The sequence below is a fragment of the Drosophila serrata genome, unplaced genomic scaffold (genome assembly GCF_035046125.1).
Source record: "Drosophila serrata isolate PLE 108 unplaced genomic scaffold, ASM3504612v1 contig_184, whole genome shotgun sequence".
In the NCBI taxonomy this organism is placed as follows: Eukaryota; Metazoa; Arthropoda; class Insecta; order Diptera; family Drosophilidae; genus Drosophila; species Drosophila serrata.
In genome coordinates this window covers 1874465-1894493 of record NW_028257082.1, presented here as the reverse complement: position 1 = coordinate 1894493, position 20029 = coordinate 1874465, and the positions used below count along the sequence as shown (strand labels likewise).

The window sequence follows — 20029 nt, the reverse complement described above, 5'->3', positions numbered from 1 at the left end:
CGACAAGATGCTGAGAATCTCTTACTCGCCTCCCTCCCCAGTCGCACGTTTTGCATCTGATTTTGCTGCGTATATTTTATTGGACACCAGAGTAGTTCACGTAAATAAAAATGAAATGCACCAAGGCAAGTGAAGCTGTGCCCGACACGCAGAGAAATGGGTATAAAAATTGGGAATATCTTGTAAATATCTAAGGAATGTTATAAATATTATGATATTCTAAAGAAAAGATGAGGGAAAACCAATTATTAAGACATATAGATCTATTATTATCTCCTGATTTATATTATTTTCGTAAGCAAGGAGTGTTATCACATATAGGATGGGAATATAGACTTTTTGTTTAAGAAACTCAACTGATTATCTCTTGATTATAAAGGTACCTTTTGTATGTTCTCTAATTATCTAATCCTTTTTCAATATACTACTCTCCAAGATATATTCTCTTTCTCTGAATGATAGAGACTTATAGATACACAAGATTATTTCTCTGTAGATGAAAATACCCATGGTGAGAAGGAGCTGGGAAGTGGGTCTAGGAGATTGGGGACCTGGGGATAGTTATCCCCGTGTGCTAACTACCAAAAAATGTGGCTCGGCCGAGAGTTAATCAACTCACGCCTGAACAGAGCACAGATATTTTGATAACCCGTTTCGGACGCGACAGATAAAATATCTTCATATCGCCGAAGAAGCTTCAGGGAGACAGAGAAAGAGCAGGCAGGAGAGAGAGAGAAAGAGCTTGAGAGCTGCATAAAAAATCGTTCGGCTAGTTTAATAAATATATCAAATAACCTAAAGACGTGTTAGGGAACTTGTGACTTTAACACGTTCACAGGCCCGGCCGCAAAACTCATTTTCGAATATCGTCTTACCTTTTCGGTTCGCTCCGGGCCGTACAATGTATCTTGCAGCGACTCGGGGCTCTCTCATCTCGGAATGAAACCATAATAAAACAATATAATTGAGATGGACGGAAGAACGTACGTACATATACGTATAGAGCAACCTGAGACCTCGGCCGCAGCATAGTCCGCGGGAGGAGATCGAGATCTGGTCTGGTCGCCCACCAACCGAGTCTTTGTATACAGTTTACAGTTTACACGGTTTATGGCCAAAACTGCAAACGCCAAACAAATGTGCCAACATTGACGGCGGGGCTTTATGAACTTATTAATGCTGGCGAATGAAACCGAAACGCTTGATGGCTGCCCCATAAAACGGCCTCGAGGGCCCCATAAAACGTAGTGCCACTAATGCTAATCCCCAACATACAATTGCCGATCGTAGAAAAGCGTAGAAGTGCGTAAAGAATCCCTCGCTCTGATCCAAATCTTGGGTTATATGAGCACTTAAATGGGTTCTAGTGAGATGGTGGGATCTTAAGAAGAATGACTACCATTGATCTGTGCTCCATGCAAACAGATCCTAAAAATTTAATGGGGTTCGTAACTAATTCTGGGTGATAAATATTCTATTGTTCAGCGAAGAACGAAATACATTATGTTGTAAGTCTTGTGTAATATAATAGAAACCTTTTCACTTTTGGATTAATGTCTTTAATTGTTATTATCATTATAAATGTATAACTATAGATAAATAGATACATTTATTTATTTTATATCAAGAATTATTGGTAAAGAAATAATGTTCAAGCAAAACGCCTTCTCTTTCCTCAGTAAGTTAGGAGCTTCTTATAAATGCATCTATATAACCATATTTACGCTTGATTTTATAGTTAAAAACGGGTTCATATTTATTAAACTGTATCGATCATAAAAGATTAAAAGTCATTTCAAACACCTTTTTAGTATCTACACAAATAATGACACAACAAGATCCACAAGAACTGTGAAAGCAAAGCAAGTCACACACACAACATTTGTTTGGTCAGACCACATATGATTAGCATATGTGGGATATCCTGGAAATTCCTGCACACTCGCTCGAACTAATTTCCGACCATAAAAGTTTCAAGTTCGAGCCCATATATCTCGCCAGTAAGTTGACTCGGGCCCGGCCAATACATCCTGGCTAGTTGCGCGGCAATCAAGTCGTTGCTTCAGTTTTCCTGACTGCCTGGCAGGGCAAACAAATCTGCCAGTTCTCCTGGTTGTTGTTCTTGTTGCTGGAGTCTGGAGTTTGCAGTTTGGAGTTCGGAGTCGGGGTCTGGAGCTTGGAGTCTGAAGTCTGTTGGCGTGGTCGCTGTGTGCACAATAATTTGCATATTTGTATGCTCACCAGTACCAGTACCATAAGCGCCCAGAGTCCACTATATGGCATGGCAGGGCATGGTATATGGAGTCGGGCCGCGTTGTTGCATGCAATATTTTCTCGTGTTGTGTGTGTTTACTCTTTTCGCTTTTATTTAATGTCCGCACTGCCTCTCAGCAACTTGTAGCAGTTGCGTTGGCCATTGCTGCGTTTACAGCGAAAATTCTAAACAAATTGCTTCCGCACCTGCAGCTACGTAAGAGCTATAAGAGGTATATGTATGTATGTATATAAAAAATCAATGCACCGGCGACCTGGAATCATACGGAGGCACAGTCAATTCCTTTGTGATTCACATAAAGGGAGACATTGTGCAGCGGCAACACCTTGCTTTTGCGCCATCAAAATAAAACATTTTCCACTCGTGAAGAGAAAGCCCAGAGCGGGTGAATCGAATCGAACTGAATCACATCATATCGTAATCATAATCCTGACAAAGGTCCCGAACAATAACCAAGGAAAGGGAGAGTTCTCGAATCGAATCGCGCCTCGCTTTTCTTCGTCTCGGCTAAGTGCAAGAAGCCCTTGGGGGCTTAGGGCATGGGGGAAAATTATATGGAAAAAGGTTTCCAACTGAAAATTTATGGTCGGCACTTTTGGGATCTGATGAAAAACCTTCTTTCATTTTACACCTGAAAAGCAGCATAGCAGATATCGGTGGTAGATGGGCGAGATGCTTAACTGCCTTTTCTTGGGAGTCTCCTCTTGTTAACATTGGCTCGGAAAAGAAGAAAGAGATGATGGGGGATCGATAGGCCCAGCGATAGGCAAATGGTCCGATAGTCTTCTAGCTCTTCTTCCAGCTAAAACATAACTTTTGATTTTAGTCGCTGAGCTGAGGCTGGGGCCGTAATTTTGGGAGTCATTTAACGATTTCGCTGATTAATTTAACAAAGCCGGTCAATGATTCTGTCGTTTTGACATTGACGAAGTGCCGAAATTTGTCTGGGTCTGTTCTGATCTATCAGACATGGCATCATTGGGCACTGGCTATGCTCCGACTCGCTCGCTCTATCTATCTGCATCTCGGGGTAACCTGTTTCTGGATGGCTGCTGTTGCTCTCTCGCTTTTCGGCCGAATCAGGTGAAGTGAGTTGATTGATTGCGCTAATTTATAACGACAATGGGTCAGATCGCACATGGGACCTTTGAGCTTCATCCCAGCAGCCACGCAGGGGAGACCCACGGAGAGCAAGAGACGCGGCCGGCTGGAATCCATTAAACATGGCCCGGACCTGGGTCCAGCTTCTGCCTGCCTGCCTGCCTTTCTGCCTTGATGATGATGATGCGAGCGGCTCGCTGATGAATGAATCTTTTCAATTTGGAAATTTTCAAACAAATTTGTCAAAAACGCACAAGAAAGAGAGGCCAAGACAAAGAGAGTGAGACAGTGCGAGTGCGTTATGCAAACTAATGAAATCTCAAGTTCGTTGCCCAAGTCTTTTGTTCTTCAACATGCATTTCCCTAGTTAATTGCTCGTGATTGAATTATAAATGCACGCAAACCCTTTCTCGCAGCTAATGTGCAACATAATAATACGATTCAGCTGCTCATCTAACCGAATCAGACATGCCTTGCCCCAAATCTGAGGCATCTCTCTTCTCGTCTCGTCTCGTCTCGTCTCGGCGCGCATCATTTCATAGAAACCATTCGAATATCATAAATTATAAAGCCTACGAGCCGAACTAGTCTAAGAAGGAAAGCGGCTTCAGTTCTCGAAATCCCAAAAAAGAAACAAAAATAAAATAAATGAAAACTCAAAACTGAAAACGCGCTGCGGCCGGAGACAAGCTTTAACACCTCGGCTCAAGTCAAGCATTTGTTGTTAAACAAAGACGAAGAGGGTCAACTACGGACTCGCAGACGAGTTTAAGGCAGTCGCACCGGGGAGCGGGGGAGCGGGGGAGCGGAGGAACGGGGGGTAGAAACAAATTAACAGACACCTGAAAATGGTCTCAAGACACCATCACAACACACAACGGAACGTTTAAGATATGCGGGCTCTCAGCTCTCAGACCTGGACTTTGGCTCGGTATGTTTTGGAAAACCATTTCTCGAATAATTAAAACCCAAAGCCATCAAATGAAGACAAAAAGTCGATTAGTAATCTGTGCAAAGGCATATGACGGAGCAGAGGCGTGGCCAGTTTGATAAAGCCAACTCCATGTTGGGGAAAATAGTTCCTAGTTGCCGCTTTCCCGCGGGATTCCAACCGAACTCAAAATACCACAACATCGACCCCCTGCCGATCTAGAGCTGCTGGCTGCTCTTTCAATTACAATCAGCGATCATGGATCTGTTTAATTAGTTGTTTGGGTCGCACCCCAATCCATGTAATTGACTGCCGCCGAGTGGCTGACCTTCAGCGGCAACAATTGCCATTGCCCCAGCCCCTCCCCTCCCCTCACTCCTCGGTTGTGCGATCTGGGATCTGCATAATGAAAAGTTATAGATTGTTTATGATAGATTTTGAGGCACAGATAGATACGTTCTTGGGTAATTACCAGCACTTCCCCCCCTCGAGCCGCAGTCGCAGCGGCGACAAAAGCCCCGTAATTGCATTGGCCAATGAACGATGTTAGCCTTAATGTTCGCTTTAACGTCTTTTATTGCATGTTAGCTGACTTTGGTTGGGTCACTAAAATAATTCACACAGCAGGTACAGTGGGGGCTGGCCACTGAGTAACGAGTTTTCTGTGTTTGCGTGCTGCAAGTTACTTAATTACTAAAAATAAAGTTGTTGCCTGTAGGCCACAATGCCCAAATTCAGTTTATGTACAAAAAAAAGAAAAGTATAAAGATGGGGTATGGATTAAAAGGGTAAATTTGGCAAAGTCTTTATTAGTTTTTATAGTAATAAAACTTTGTATATTAATTTAAATAAAGGGAATGGTGCTGAAAATGTATATGCTGTCAGGTAAAGTTCCATGAAACTTTCTTAAATAGTTATATACTGTTCTTGTTCCCAATATTATAATGCAATATATATGATTATTTGATAGGTTTTCCTTGGTTGCTCAAATATAAAAGGATACTAGCACTTAATTCTAAGTAGTCTGGTGATTTTCTTATTTAAAGTTTTATCCACTGTAATGTGAAATATATCTGAACGAATCCGTTTTTAGCTTGGATTTTCTCACACAGACACATCTGTGGCACTGGCGCCATTCGGTCGACACCGAGTTCCAGTTGCAGTTCCAGTTTCGCATGGCTCCAAGATTCGCGTGGGCGATCCTACCAGCCAGTGGCCCGACCCCTGGCCACCTTTATAGCCCCTAGCCCTCGTCCCCCCAGCCCAATAAGTTCTAATTGAGTCGCACAACTCAAATGCAAAATGCAAAATGCAAATTTCGCGGGCAAAGTGGCTGAGAGTAACCTTCAAACAATACCCCCGATCGATTTATCACATCGCCAAGATCCCAAGAGAGGTCGCCGATCCAATAATGAGGAACCACCATTCGAGGCGTATCTGTATCTGGCGACGCGTATCTTGTATCTTTGTGCATCTCGCGGCGAGTGTGGAAATATTTCTTTGTGTGGATATTTCTTTGTTATTTTGTATCTGTGGTTAACTTTCATTAGCTTTCTAATGTTTGTCACTGCCTCAACTCCATCCACAGCTTCAACTCATTTCATTTTACTGTCACTCAAATCTTTATAAGATTTTCCTCTTTTCTTTGGGTTCTGCTTAGCGGTTCTTTCGGCTCGGCCTATTGTAAATATATTTTTCCATTATTTTCCATTAGTTTTCACTCGTTTGTTACATTCCCTCGCCGTCTGACTGCCCCTGCCCCTGCCCCCACTCCATATGCGTATATATATGGTATATATATCTCTCTCTCCGTTTGTGACGAAGCCTGTTTGGATTTGGCCGTGTTTTTGTTGTCCGATGTTTGGTGTTTGGTGTTGGCGTGGTCGTTACACAGGTTGTTGGTGTTGCCCTCATGTGGTTGTTGCTGTTGCATATTGGTTATTATCTTCGAAGCGCATCGCTGCGGTGCGTTTACCGATGCCGTCTGCCAGCCCCTTGTGCGTATTTGGACCCAGAGTGGACCAAGGTGCACTGTGAGAAAATGTGCGAGAGTAGGAAAAGAGCATTGAGTTGGTTTGATGAAGGTAACTGATGAAGGGTGTTGGGTTACATGTTGAAATTATTAAATTTGTATGTTTATCTATTAATTAAATGAAGTATAATATATTTGTTATTTTTGTGATTCAGATTAAAGAAATAAATGAGAAATCAAAATAACATCTTGGTAGAATTAATGCAGAATCAATGCATATCATTTCAAGTTCGTTGCCTAAGTCTTTTGTTTCTTGAGCTGGTTTTTCCCTTTTTTGAAGCTAATGCTTAGAGTTAGGTAGCAAAGAGAAACTAATAATAGTTGCTGACTTAATAAGAAAGTAATTGTGTTTACAGAACCACTTCTTTTGTCTCAGATATATGTAAAGGTATCTTTAAAAACGATATATGATTCTGAAGGTAATAATTCTCTTGTTAGAAGTTGTTAACATTCTTCCAATCCCTCAATTACTGGAATATGTTACATTATTATTAAACCTTAATGGTTTTAAAGTATTCAGTCATGCCTTATTTCTCCCTGTGCAGTCTCCAAGTCCCTGGCTGAGTGACGGAATGATGTTAACACAAAACCAGTTTCATTGACAATACATGGATGATGCGGCTGCAGCCAGACTTCGTCTTATTCTTTGCCTTCCTTCCTTTTTTTTTTGGTGTTTTCGCTGCCTTTTTTGATGGATGGTTGACAAAAGGCAGAGCGCAGATCGCCGCTTTATTTGTCTTGTTTGATTTGAGCACAAACACACACTGGCACACACACACAATCACGCACAACGGAATACAGACACAGATGCAGGCAACTGTCATTGTCGCTGTCAAATCGCGTTAATATCACTGAGCTGTCAAATTACAGAGACCGCCGGGTCCAAAATGTTTGACCAGGCCTGGTAACTCAATTAAAATGTTATTCATGAGCCTTAAGGAAGGGCGCCAGAAATAAGCTATTCCATCAAAATTATTTATAAATATTTTAAAGATATTATTAGTAATCATTTAAATATATATTTAAATATTTTATATATATTAGTCACTACTGCTAACCCATTTTGAACTCTACAATTTCCAAATTTTGGAACACACTGATTGGTCTATTTGATTTGGCAAAAGGGTGGCCGAAATAGCCATCCGGTTTTGTTAATTATTCTTAGCTTTTTGGCCATCTTGCTTAGAGATCTTTCCATCCATCGATTTGACAGAGAGTGGAACTGTTCTAGACTTAATTACTTCATTACCATCGAGGTCGAGACTTGGCCGGGCTGTGGCCAATGCATTTGGGCCATCTGGAAAGCCGTTAATATTGGTAACTTTACACCTTTGGAGTCCACGAACGCAGACGCTCGAAGAGTCAGCAGGTTCGTGTTGGCAATTAAAATCGAGTGGAAATAAATAAAGGCAAAACCAATTTAGAACACACACAATGCTCACATTTCTTTTGCAGCCTCGAAAAGGTGTCGAAAGTTCAAGCTGTTTTTTGTGTCTTGCCAGTTTTTATAGGCCGGGGCCTGAAAGCCTGGCCAAAAGAGGAATAGCAGGAATGCCGAGTGCAATAAATCTTTTAACGACAGTTGATCATCTGCCGCTCTAGCACTTGACTTTAACTCTCGGCTCATTGGATTCCAAAGAGTCAGAGTTGGAGTCGGACTAGGGACGGAGTAGGAGTTGGAGTCAGTCTCTGGAAAGAGAGTCTCAGGGGTCAGGCTATAGGTAACAGCAGACTCAGGGGGCAGGGCAGGGGGCATGCCTAATCTTGGGCAGTGAAATCTCTCCCCTACTCTCCTCCTCTCAAATGTTTGCCCCAGTTACCCCTACCCCCAGTTTGTTTTGTTTGTTCATAAAATTATGTAAATCAGCCCGGGATCATTTCGTTGGCCTGTGATTAATTGCAGGTCGAACAGAGACCCTCTGTTCCCGAACCCTAGCTTAGGTTCAAGGCAAGGGCGTCAGTCCCTGACCAGATAACGATTCGTTTTATTTACGATATTTATTTATTTATTTTCCCCTCGTCTTGTTAGCATTTTGTTTCCAAGGGGTCCGTCCCCTCGACCGAAGCATTAGCGCGAGGTGTGAGCGGCTGGCGATAAGCTAATTCTAATTCTAATTCCCCGCCCGTCCTAATGCGTTTATAATTAACGCACTGCCCCGCGCCCACCCAATGGGGCACACTAACCGTCGACTAGAGACCACTGGCCATAGGAGACTAGGTCTTAGCCACTAGCCACTGTGGGGCGTGCCAAGGCATCAGGCACACACGCCCGCCAGTTGCCAGTTGCCAGTTGCAGGCTTTGCTACTTGCAACAGCAGCAACAGCAGAAATTGCAGCAACTGCAATCGCCTCGCAAACAGTAGCGCTCTGTGTTCACTGCTCGGTGTTTGATTACCCAGAGTTGGCGAAGAAAAAAGCGTAGATGCAGCTTAGGAGTCTGGTCTATGGAGGTAATACTCTAAAATTGTATTACCTTTAATTTAAAATATACTTAAATTTATTGAATTTCAGAACTAATGCATTAAATTCATTAAATACATATGCTTTGGGGAACTTAAACAAATGGTATACAATATTTAAAGACATTTTAAACTTTACAAAAAATAAGCAAGTGGAGATGTTGTTTAAAATACTCCAATATTTATATATGGTTTATAGGGTCGAAAATGTATTCTTCATTGACTTCAATTATAATACCCTATAAAGGTATATGAAATACTTCCAATAAGAGGCTCAAAAATTTACTAAAACACTTTAAAAGGTTTTAAAATATTATTTGAAATACATTTTATCTATTTTATATGAGTTGAATTGAATTTATTTATATACACAAAGGAATACTCTCTAACGTTGTTGTTCCCTTACCAATTCAGGCATAAGAATTGGTTTCCTACAGAAGTATCCAATAAAATAATCTTTAATTTAAAACATTCTTAATGCCCAAATGACTGTACTTTTTGCAAGAGTGTTTTAAAATTTACCAACTATATTGTTTTGGCAACTTTCTGACCGAAGCTTTTTCACTTTGGAATCGGGGGCCGGAGTTTGGACCAAAGCTTATACTGGAGTTTAAGTTTGAGTTTGAGTTTGAGAGATATGCCTGCTGCTGTTCGTGGTTCTTATGGTCACGTCGTCTTGTCTTACTTGCGTGAACATGCCCCCGACACCGACACCAGCCCCATGCCCCATGCCCCATGCCCCATGTCCCGCCATGTCCCGCCTTGCTCCGCCCGTGAACCCAGCTCCAATCCTGAACACCGATTGGAGCGCGTGTAAACGCAGTAGCCACAGATCGGCGTGTTGGGTGTTCGATTAACAATATTTGCGACGTGCACGCGTATCTCAGCATCTATGTTAGCTCTGATTTTGCCCCAAAACTAAAATATTTCGGGGATGGTCTCAATCTCAGATCAAGATCCCAAGTCTCTGGGATGGGTGATTTGCATATTTTTGTAGCCGATATTAATTTCAATTTAGCACACAGACCAAAGACCGAACTCTGGCCTTAAGCTTAATGATCAATTAAATTAAATATAAATATCATTTGGCGTCTCTTTCTCCTTACCTTAAAAAAAAACTTGTTGCTGTCCCCATAAATATGAAAAGTCACGAGTTGCCGGCAGCCGAAGGAAAACAAAAGTTAAGGAGAAATACTCGAAACAATATATATATATATATATAAAGATTTGACCCGACGACCAAACCAGTTGCCAATACCACTCTCACAGGGGGAACACAGGGGGAGGGAGCTCTGATCGGGCGGGGGCTGCCGAGATTGCCGGGCTTATTAAGCAATGAAATATAATGCATGGCACAAAGATTTATCATACACATCCAACTGATGCCAGCTGCTGCAAAATGTAAAATGCAACTGCGGCTGCGACTGCGACTGCCTTTTGTTTCTCGGCGGCCCACGCAGTCGGAGATTGCAAATATTCGATTTGGCGAACCGAAATGGTAATGGGGAAATCGATGGAGTTGTAATGCCTTTCAGCCTTTCCACCAGGAGGACGGTGGCACCGAAAGAAAGCTTCCCCCCACAACGGTTGACATTTGTGGCAGCCGGTTGCCGTAATTGAGCGAAGGTGAAACTGCGACTCCGACTGCGAATGGATATGATCCCGATCCCCCGAGGCTCCAATCACAGATTTCCCTCCATTAACACCCAATCGCCTTTTGCCTGGCGTAACTTATTTGACTGTGTCGCGCCCCCCCGGGATTGGGATGGGGATCGGGATCGGGATCGGGATCGGGGTCTAAGGTTTTCCAGGGCAGCAACCCAAAACACTTCATGTGGGGAAAATATTTTAAATATTTTTTAAACTAGTCATAACATAGGTTACTACTAAAAAGGATATATGCAAATGCTTGTTTCTTGTTTAAACTTAAAAGTGACTATGCTGGTTACTTAACCAAGTTGTATTAAGTCATGACTTATTATTGGTTTTAGTATGCTGAAGTGTATTTATAACAAAGGAAGAAATACCGACTTCCCAAAATTCTAATCTATATATATCATCTTTTCATTTCTGATTCAATTATGGTCATAAAAAATATACAGTCCAGAGTGAGCAATAGTAATGATACTTCTGTTATACTTCTGTTTACTATATATATCATTCTATACACTTCCTAAGTATACTTATTTATAAAAACGATTTAATTTAAATGCCTAAATTTATTTTAAAGAGGTTGCACATATCTGAGATCTCTAGTTTTATACGACGGGTAAAGGTAATGACAGAATAAATCAAAAGAAAATGTTTACATATTTCCCCAAAGTATTGTTGGTTTATTCCCATTTCTTCAAGTGTTGCATTTCCCAATCTTTACCCCACTCCCGCTGCAGCTGATGTAGCATGATCTAAGCTGAAATTATGAGCTTCGCCCAGACACAGCCGCAATTGCCGCTGCGATTGTTAACAAATGCGTAATGCATGTCCTCAGCAGCTTGATTTGCATATGCAAGAGGCAGCCAGCCCCTCCAGCCGATGCAGTTGCAGCCACTCCAGCGGCAGTGACTCACTCATGACAGTCCGCCTTCGCCTCCTCCATTTGTACATATTCCTCCCGGGCCTTAGCTCCGGCCTGTCTCTGTGTCACTGTGACAGATCTTGCTCCTCCCTCCGTGCTCTGAACCCTTCCCCTCGAGAGCGAGGCTTACGCACTTCATAATTCAATCAAGCTCAAATGTTTCGCAATCCCACACAGAAGGAATTTATTGTACAACTCACAATTTTTCAATTGCATTTCGGGGGACAAGCGGAGAACCAGGCCCAGGGAGGCACAGGAAGAAAAGTAGATTAACTTCTTTAATATTTATATTGATTATATTAACAACTTTGAGTTTAAGACTATTTAAAAGAAATAGAAAAAGAATTCGAAGATATAATGCTAAAAGAGATTTATTTTAGTCAGCATCGTAAAACGCAGTGAAGGAGTCATTTCCAAGCCTATAAATCATATATATTCTTGATCAGCATCAACAGCTGAGTCGATCTAACCATGTCTGGATGAAAAATAAATTTTCGAAATTTTTTCAAAAAAATATAAGGGGTACCATCGTTAAGTTATTTAGAAATTGCAGAAAAATTAGAATTTTTAAAATTTTAAATTTAGTATACAATTTTGTTAACATAATAAAAACTAGCATGGGAAGGTTGTCCGAATGGAAATTGATGCATTCTTGGCTTAGTTATGATCGATTTTCACTGCAAGGGTATACAAATTTCGGGTTTCCGAAATTAGCGTCTTTTCTTGTTATTTCTTTAATCCGTTGTATTCTCCTAAGCCATTTGGCTTCCCAATTTCTCTCAGTGTCGTCCAAGGCCCAGTTGCACGTCGATTTGGACTGACTGTCAGTGTGTCTGGGCCAGGTTGTCTGTCTCGGCCTTTTGTGCATTTCCTCACTGACGCAGCTGCACTGGATCGTGGTCTGTGGACTGTGGACTGTGGCAGGGATTGAAGCTCTCTGAGATCTTGGCTCGCAGCTTGCCAATGTTTCTATTTCATGCACATTGACAGTTGTTCAGCTAGTTGTTGTTGCTGTTGCTGTTGCTGTCGTTGTAGTTGTCGTTGCTGTGTTTGCTGTTTGCTGTTTGTGTTGCCTGTTGCCAGCATGAAATTGTTAACAACATTTGTTAGCTGCCCCGGCCAACCGACCGACCACACTGCGTGCAGTCGTCGATGGGGCTCGCTTTTGGCCAAGTCGCCTGCTGCCTGACTTCACTTCATATTGACAATGAAAGCTTCGGCTACCTCAAATGCCGCATTTTGTTGCCCCGGTTGATAGTTGATAGTTGACCACACTGACAGGTTAGCAACAAAACGCTCGTATTCGTACTCGTACTCGTACTCGAACTCATACTCGATCTTGTATTCGATCTCGTATTCGTACTCGTATTCGATCGAAAAATGCCGAGATTTGATTTGAAAATTCCAGCGCCAGCGCCTGGCCAGGCCGAGGCAATAAACATTTTTCGCTTACTTTTCCTCTGTTCGCCATTTGCGACATTTCTGTAATTGATTTTTGCCTCAAATATTTTGTTATACGATTTTCAATTTCTGTTGGTTTTCTAGCGCTTTTATGACTTTTTATGGGGCTTAGTTATGGCATTGATTTATTTATGTGCATTTAAAGCTGCGCTCAGAGTTCCGCAAACTGGAGCAGCCTGTACAAATTTTCATTTCAACTCGAGTGATTTCTGTTTGGCATTCCCTTGAGCGAAGTGAACCGAGTCCACTCGTCCACATGCAGTTTGACTTGTCATCGCTTCGTACCTGCTTCTGTGGGAATCGCAACCACTTGGAGGACAACAGCTCCATCTCCAATCCCAACTTCAACTCCATCTGCATCCTCGATTGCCTCGACTAGGCGCAAACATTTGCCGAGCAATTTGTTACTCCGAATTGAGACTGCGTTGCGATGGCCACCAAAAACCAATTGCTATTGCACCGAAACTACAGATTTGCATGTGCATTTTATGGGTATTTATTTTTTTCGGGGATTGTTAAGGCCTGCAAACTGCGGCAATCAATCAACACGGCAGCGGGAAAGTGGCTGCCGCCATTCGCAACCTGTTGCCAGTCGTCGTGGGTCAGAGTAGCACGATCATAGATCAATAAATAAATTGGGAAAAATTGTTAACAAACATATAGTTTTCGGCAGCCACTTAAGGCTAGAGACAGCCAAGGAATGCTAAATACTATACAATATATAAACTCTTTTATAAGCCTCATAAAACCAAGCATTAAGTCAAGTATTGTTGTACTTCATATCATTAAATTCCTGTTTATTTTGAAGACCAACTTTAAACTTTTATATATACTTTCTCGTCCCAACTTTCAATGCCTTATTGATCCATTCCTTTCTGATATTTGACAGCCAAGCCGAAATTGGAAAGGTTCTTTTTAGGATTTTCCTAGAGTCTTCTACTTTCAAAGTTTGCCTTGAATCAATGCTATATTCACACTCTTATTGATCGCATTAAGTGCCCTCATTTTATTCAGGATCCTTTCATTTGAATGTTTAAGCTTCGATCTGACCATCTGACTTGAAAAAAATAAGAAAAATAAGAAAGAAATAAAAAACCAAATTCCCGTTTATTGATGCCTCGCAGTGGAGTCTGCGCCTTCATTTGGGCTGCCATTGCTCATCGGGTGAGTGTCCCCCGGGCGCTGACAATTTCCACGGCAAGTGGGTCGACCATGTGACTGAGTACGAGTATTCATTACCATGGAAATTACGAAAATGAAGAGGGAAAATCGCTGGTAAAGTGAAATATTTTGGCATAGTTGTGCCAGAGAGCGCGCGCATGCGTGCACTGCTGGTTGGGGCCTGGGAAAGTGGGTTAACCTGTCACTCGGTTGACGGCCCACTTCCCCGCCCCCCACCCCAGCCACCCCAACTACGCATGAAAATTTGGCCAAAAGGCCTTGACTTAGTTGCAATTCCAAAACGCCTCGGGGCGGCGGCTGGCCAAATTAAACCGAAAATGTCAGACGATTAGATAAGCCCAGCGAGAGCACAGCACTCCAGCACTGCACAGCTGCAGGCTGTAGAGTGGAGAGTGTGGTGGGGGAAAAGCCATGGGAAATGGCGGAGGGGGTGAGGAAATTGGGGAAAAGGCGAATAGGAGGCGCTACGGCTACTCTGCATGGAAGATATTGCCGACAGATGCATGACGGGGCCGGTTCCCTCGGCGCGATTTTTATTGCATTTTCCAGGTAACTCGCCCATTCACTCAGCCATTCATTCACTTCCTCTGCGCTCCCGCTCGATGCACTCAGAGAAAAGTATCTACTTACTTACTTACAGTAAAAACAGTTTTTTACTAAATGTAAAACAATTTTCATAGGATTTCCAACTTATTGGAACTATGTTAATGTTATTTCTTTTCGAGTGTAACCCCTGCAAATCTTGGCACCTTATGATTAGTGGCCAACACAAAAACGTCAATGCCTCGCCACACAAATTAGGTTAAGCCAATATTTTGCCAGACACATAAATGGTGGCTGCCCTCTGTTTCCTTATCTGCCTCCAGCCACCTGCCACCTGCCACCTACAACCACCCACCTGGCTGCGCCCCCTTGCCCAGCGACCTTTCAAAGACGACACGCCCACATAACCGGCTGGAGATGGGAGTTCGTCTGGCCAGGTTTCAGTCCATCGCGGTGAGAATCACGTGCTGGGCTTAGTCTTACCAAGTTTGGGAAAAAATCAAAGTCTTTTTAAATATGCAACGATAAATCAATTAATTACGAAATGGAGATCTGGGTAACCTATTTGTAAAGCAAGGATGGAGATAATTGCAATCTATAAACAAGTTTATAAGGTGTTTATTTTGTGGGAAATACGTTATCATAAAACGTTGTATATCAGTTATTTTAGTGGTTAATTTTGCAATAAAATAATCTAAAGTAAGCTAAAAACGTTTGATTCAATGTTTACTATTAACTTGTATAGTATTAGATAGTTTTTATAATATAATTACAATAGATTTGAAGAAAAAAAAGACAAGTGCAGCTGGTTAATTAAAAAGTCGGTTTCGATTCCATCAAGAAAATCAGAAGATTTAATATTTGATTTGTTTTAAATGCCATTAAACTTTGCACTCTTTTTTCTCTAAAAACTTTATATAAATTGACATACAAATTGATATAAATTTACATATTCTCAGTTCTTCTAAAGCTAAACAAATTCCAAGTAAATTTTAAAATTAGAAAACCAAAGAACCCGCATGCTCACCTCTCCCAGGGCCCAGAAAGAGGTAGCTCCTCCACCTGGCCAAGAGTTCAAAATCATAAATTTCAAACGATATTAGGCCGCAGCCGCAGTGGCGCGTTGATGATGGCAGCTCCGCCGGACCACAGCTTTACCGAGTGGTGCAAGATGCTGCAGAATGGAGTGGTGGTGCGCCTTGGTGTGGTGCGTATAGCTGCCCCGTTGCCCCTCCTTCACAGCCTTGGCTAGCTGCACATTTTCTTTTGTTGTGCGAATACCAGGTGGATTTATTGATTTTGGTCAAAAGCCATGCTTAAGCGTAAATTATGTGCCGGCTTAAACGCTCCGCTCAGACTTTTGAGTCTCTCTCTCTCTCTCTCGTTCGCTCACTCGGCGTGGCAAGTGTCCGGACTTTGGCGGACTTTGTTGGCGGCGATGAAAGCCACTGATTTGTGTGCCAGTCTAGGGTACGGCCATAAATCCGTTCAATTTCATAACCAAACAGCAATTTATCAGAGTCGCCTCCCCCCAAGCCCGCCTTCGAGTCACGTACCCCTTCTGGCCCCTCCCATATGCCATCGAGCTAATTAAACGCAGAGACAAATTTACAGAGCAAAGTGCGAATATCGAAATTAAAAACAAGAAGGAATCTGGTAGGAAAAAGTTCACGACTAGGGGATACCTAATAAGTATGTGGAAAATGTTTTAAAGTTTGTTTACAGATTAATGTTTCTTAATGGACGAAGTATTGGTGATTTTATGCTTATAAATTTGTGATATGGAATTTATTTTCCCAGAAAGTAATTAGAACCCTTCATGCATTATATTATATGTCATTACATATTGCATCTGCATCACTTATAACTCCCTAGATATCTATAATGCTGATCTAAACTATCTACCCTTATCTCAATAAAAGTACCCTGTATAATGAAAACGAAAACTATGGTGCACAAAACAAAAAAAGAAGTGCTCGGGAACTGTGTCAAGAAAGCCGGCCGAGCGACAAGTAGCTGATATCGCATAAAGCAACGATTTAATTAGGCGCTGATAATTATTGTACAACTAGTTCTGGCCAGGTCCGAGTCCGAGTCCGAGCCAAGTCTGGCTACGATTCGAGCAATGTTCGAAGCCCGGCTTGGTGTTGAGGTAGGCGCAACCGACGATAGTCGCGGCCGGCTATCGCACATGTTAGATTTGGCTAATTTACGAAATTGGTAGTGCCCGATATCGTTGCGGCCCGGCTAATTCAATCATTCGCTGCCGGCGTCTGGCATTAGCGGATGATTTATGGTAACATTTCGGAGGCAAAAGCAAAAAGCGGACACCGGCACCAACCGCCTGTGGCTTGGTTCTAATGTTGAGCTAGCTGAGGTTTTAAGCAAGGAGTTAAAATCACACAGCTCTAAAGAAATTGCTTAAATAATATTATGAAAATTAACAAAATTAAGTTTGGGGTCTTTAAAATACGTAAAATAAATGGTTTCGAACAAGTAAACAATGAAAAATCACATTCATTAGATGTTTAATGATAAAGCTTATCCAGTAAATTGTATGTTTAGAGTTCAATGAACTGTTTTGGTTTAAGATTGTTCCATCTGATAATCGATTTCTTTAAATTACAAATTATAGATTGATAAATAGGTTATTCAAATAGATGTCAAGCATACAACAGACTGGAGAAGACATTATTTTGCGACAATGGGGAACAATTTGGATACCAAGATAAATTCTTTTAATAATTAATAGATTAATGAAAAAGCTTCCATATCTATAGAGTTCCCCACCAAAAAAAACACCCATAACTCAAGCATAATTTATATTTTCCTATGCATGTCTTTACCAACATCCATCGTTAAGTCTATCCTGTCCGATTTGGCAAAGAGCCCCAAGACTTGGCTTTCAGTGAATAAAGTTCGAACAAATTTGAACTGCTACCGCCAATCCATCGATTCTCGAATCGAAGCTTAACCCAATTGATCTTACAACGCGAATGGCATGTTAAACACCCTACACTCTTGTAATTTGTGTCCGAAATGAAATAAATTTATGAACATCGATTGCAAAGTTGATTAGACGAAAGTCGCCGCCAACTTGGACATGGACATGGTCATGGAGCTGGAGCTGGGGACATGGACCGGGATTTGGTTATGGCTATATCGGTATATGGGTATGGGAATGGTCTTGGGTTTGGCTATGGACTGAAGTCCCCAAAAAAACCAGTTTAGCGAACACTTGTAATATTTTTTTGTGTGTTGAACTTCTCTTAATTGCAATTTGATGTTTCAGTTTTCGCCTTTGAATCTTTATTTTTTTTTTTTTGTGGAAATGAAGCTGTATAGAAAATGTTCTCATCGGGAAGGGGTAAAGTTGGGTGATTTTTAGACGCACTTAGCGAACGCCTGTGAAAAGATGCCCAGATTTTCTCACTCCTGAATTTTCTCGGCTCAGCGCCAAATAAATGTTTTCATGTTGAGCTGTAAAGTGCCAATACACTACGAAAAATAGGACTTTTACATACCTATAAGAATATTTAGAGGGAAGTTTATACATCTAGAAAGAATCTATTAAATATTAAAGAGTTTTGGTATAAGTTGGGGCACTTCTCCTTTGAAAAATCCTATAATTTAATATATTTTTTCCTAATTTCCCCTCATTGCAATTACATTTCGCTGAGTGTAGGGGAAAAGAGACCCGTCCGCCCCTTCCATGTGCGTGTTCGTTAGAGGCCCTGCTAATTGATTGGTGTTAAAGCTGTATAAAAATTGGAACAGACCCGGAGATTGGAGATCCGAGATCCCTCTTGATTGCGATCGGGAATCGTTTAAATTAGTTTGTTGTATTTGCGCATTCATTAGCATGCGGAACCGCTTTTGTTGTTTGATCTCCGCCCGCTCCTCCTGCTGACCGCATACCACAAAAAACCCCCAGTGTATGTAATAAAGTGAAAATATTTAAGTTGGCAGTCAGTCTCGCAGGCAGCCATCCATCGGCCATCGGGATGCTTTTCTTTCGTGCCCCCAAAGTCACGATATCCCGGCGAGCGCAAAAAAAAAGAGAGCCCACAAAATAAAGGCAGCCAAAAAAAGTGATTGATGGAAATTGCTCAAACTGTCATGTTTATGAACGTCCGCAGGATATGAACGCCGGTCGGTTGGTCGGTTGGACGGTCGGTACACAGAGCCGAGGGAAACCATACCAAACCATCCGAGCCGGGCCAAGATCGGAGACCAGAACGCTGTGGGTAGAATGCCAGGCACGCAATGCGACCAGGCCAACACCGAGCTGGGGAAGATCGGGACGTGGCAGCGGCGGAGAAAGTGGACTGCGCCATGGTGAATGAAATACAGATACACCCTAAAAACAGGTGGAAGATGAACGGTTTTCAAAAAGCTAATAATCCGCTGGGAAAATCTGAAGTTGGAGTAGGAAAATAGAAAGTATTTTAAAATTATAGAAAGAAATCGAAATAAGACCAACATATAATTCTAAAATCAATTCAATTCTGTAAAAATTCTAAACACAATTAAATTCTGTAGGAAAATATTACCATTAAAGGTACCTAACTCATGTTTATAGACTTTAAATAAATAGATACACAAAATACAATCTCAATATAAACCAATTTTGCATTAAAAGAAAACAAACATAATCCCAATCTAAGATTGTATAATTTCACAAGATAATATTGACTTTAACAGTAAATTATAAAATTAATTATTATTTTTTGAGTAGAATAGTATTGATTATAAATATTTGAAAAGGATTGTGGTCACAGGGAAATATAGGTAATTTGTACATTATTTTTTCAGACGAAATTCCTGTATAAGAACCTCTCTTTAAATAAATGTAGCAAAATGCCTTAAAATGTGACACTGAAATTTAACTATAATACAACTTAAGGAAAATGTAATCTCTCCAAGTTCACTATTTAACAAATATCCCATCAAAATCCAAGTACAGGGTATTTCCCCAAAGAGAATGTTGAAAAATCTCATTCACCGCTTTATATGGCTGGCAGCTTTTAGAGGTTTTCACTAATTTTCACTCACTTTGCTTACAAGTTGTCAAGCGGCGTTGCTGTGGTTGTTGTTGTCCTGGCCGTTGAAGATTGTTGTTGTTGTGTTGTTGTTGATTGTGGTGTTGTTGTTGATTGCTAGTTGTTGTTGTTGTTGCTCTGAGCCACACACAGCGACTCGGGCGACAGGGTTTTGCGAAGATTCGGAGATTGCGTGTCCGTGTCAAGGTGTTGCAACAGTTATCGAAATTGCCAATTGTAATCCCGAAGCTGCTGGCGGCTTTTCTGTCTTTTCTTTTATTTCCTTGTTACGAATTTTTTCATTGCAAAAATTTCCGAAAAGTCATTGAACAATGCAAACGCCTGACATATGTCAAAAAAAAAGAGATAGAGAAGCAGGATCAATCAAAGCTGGAAATTTGTGAATGGGAAATAACTGCAATATTGCA

At 41.4% G+C, this 20029-nt stretch overlaps 1 protein-coding gene across 1 annotated transcript in view; it reads left to right on the top strand.

Moving 5' to 3' along the window:
- LOC110191593 (uncharacterized) overlaps positions 1-20029 on the top strand; it is a 97458-nt gene that overhangs the window by 23322 nt on the left and 54107 nt on the right. The window lies entirely within an intron of this gene.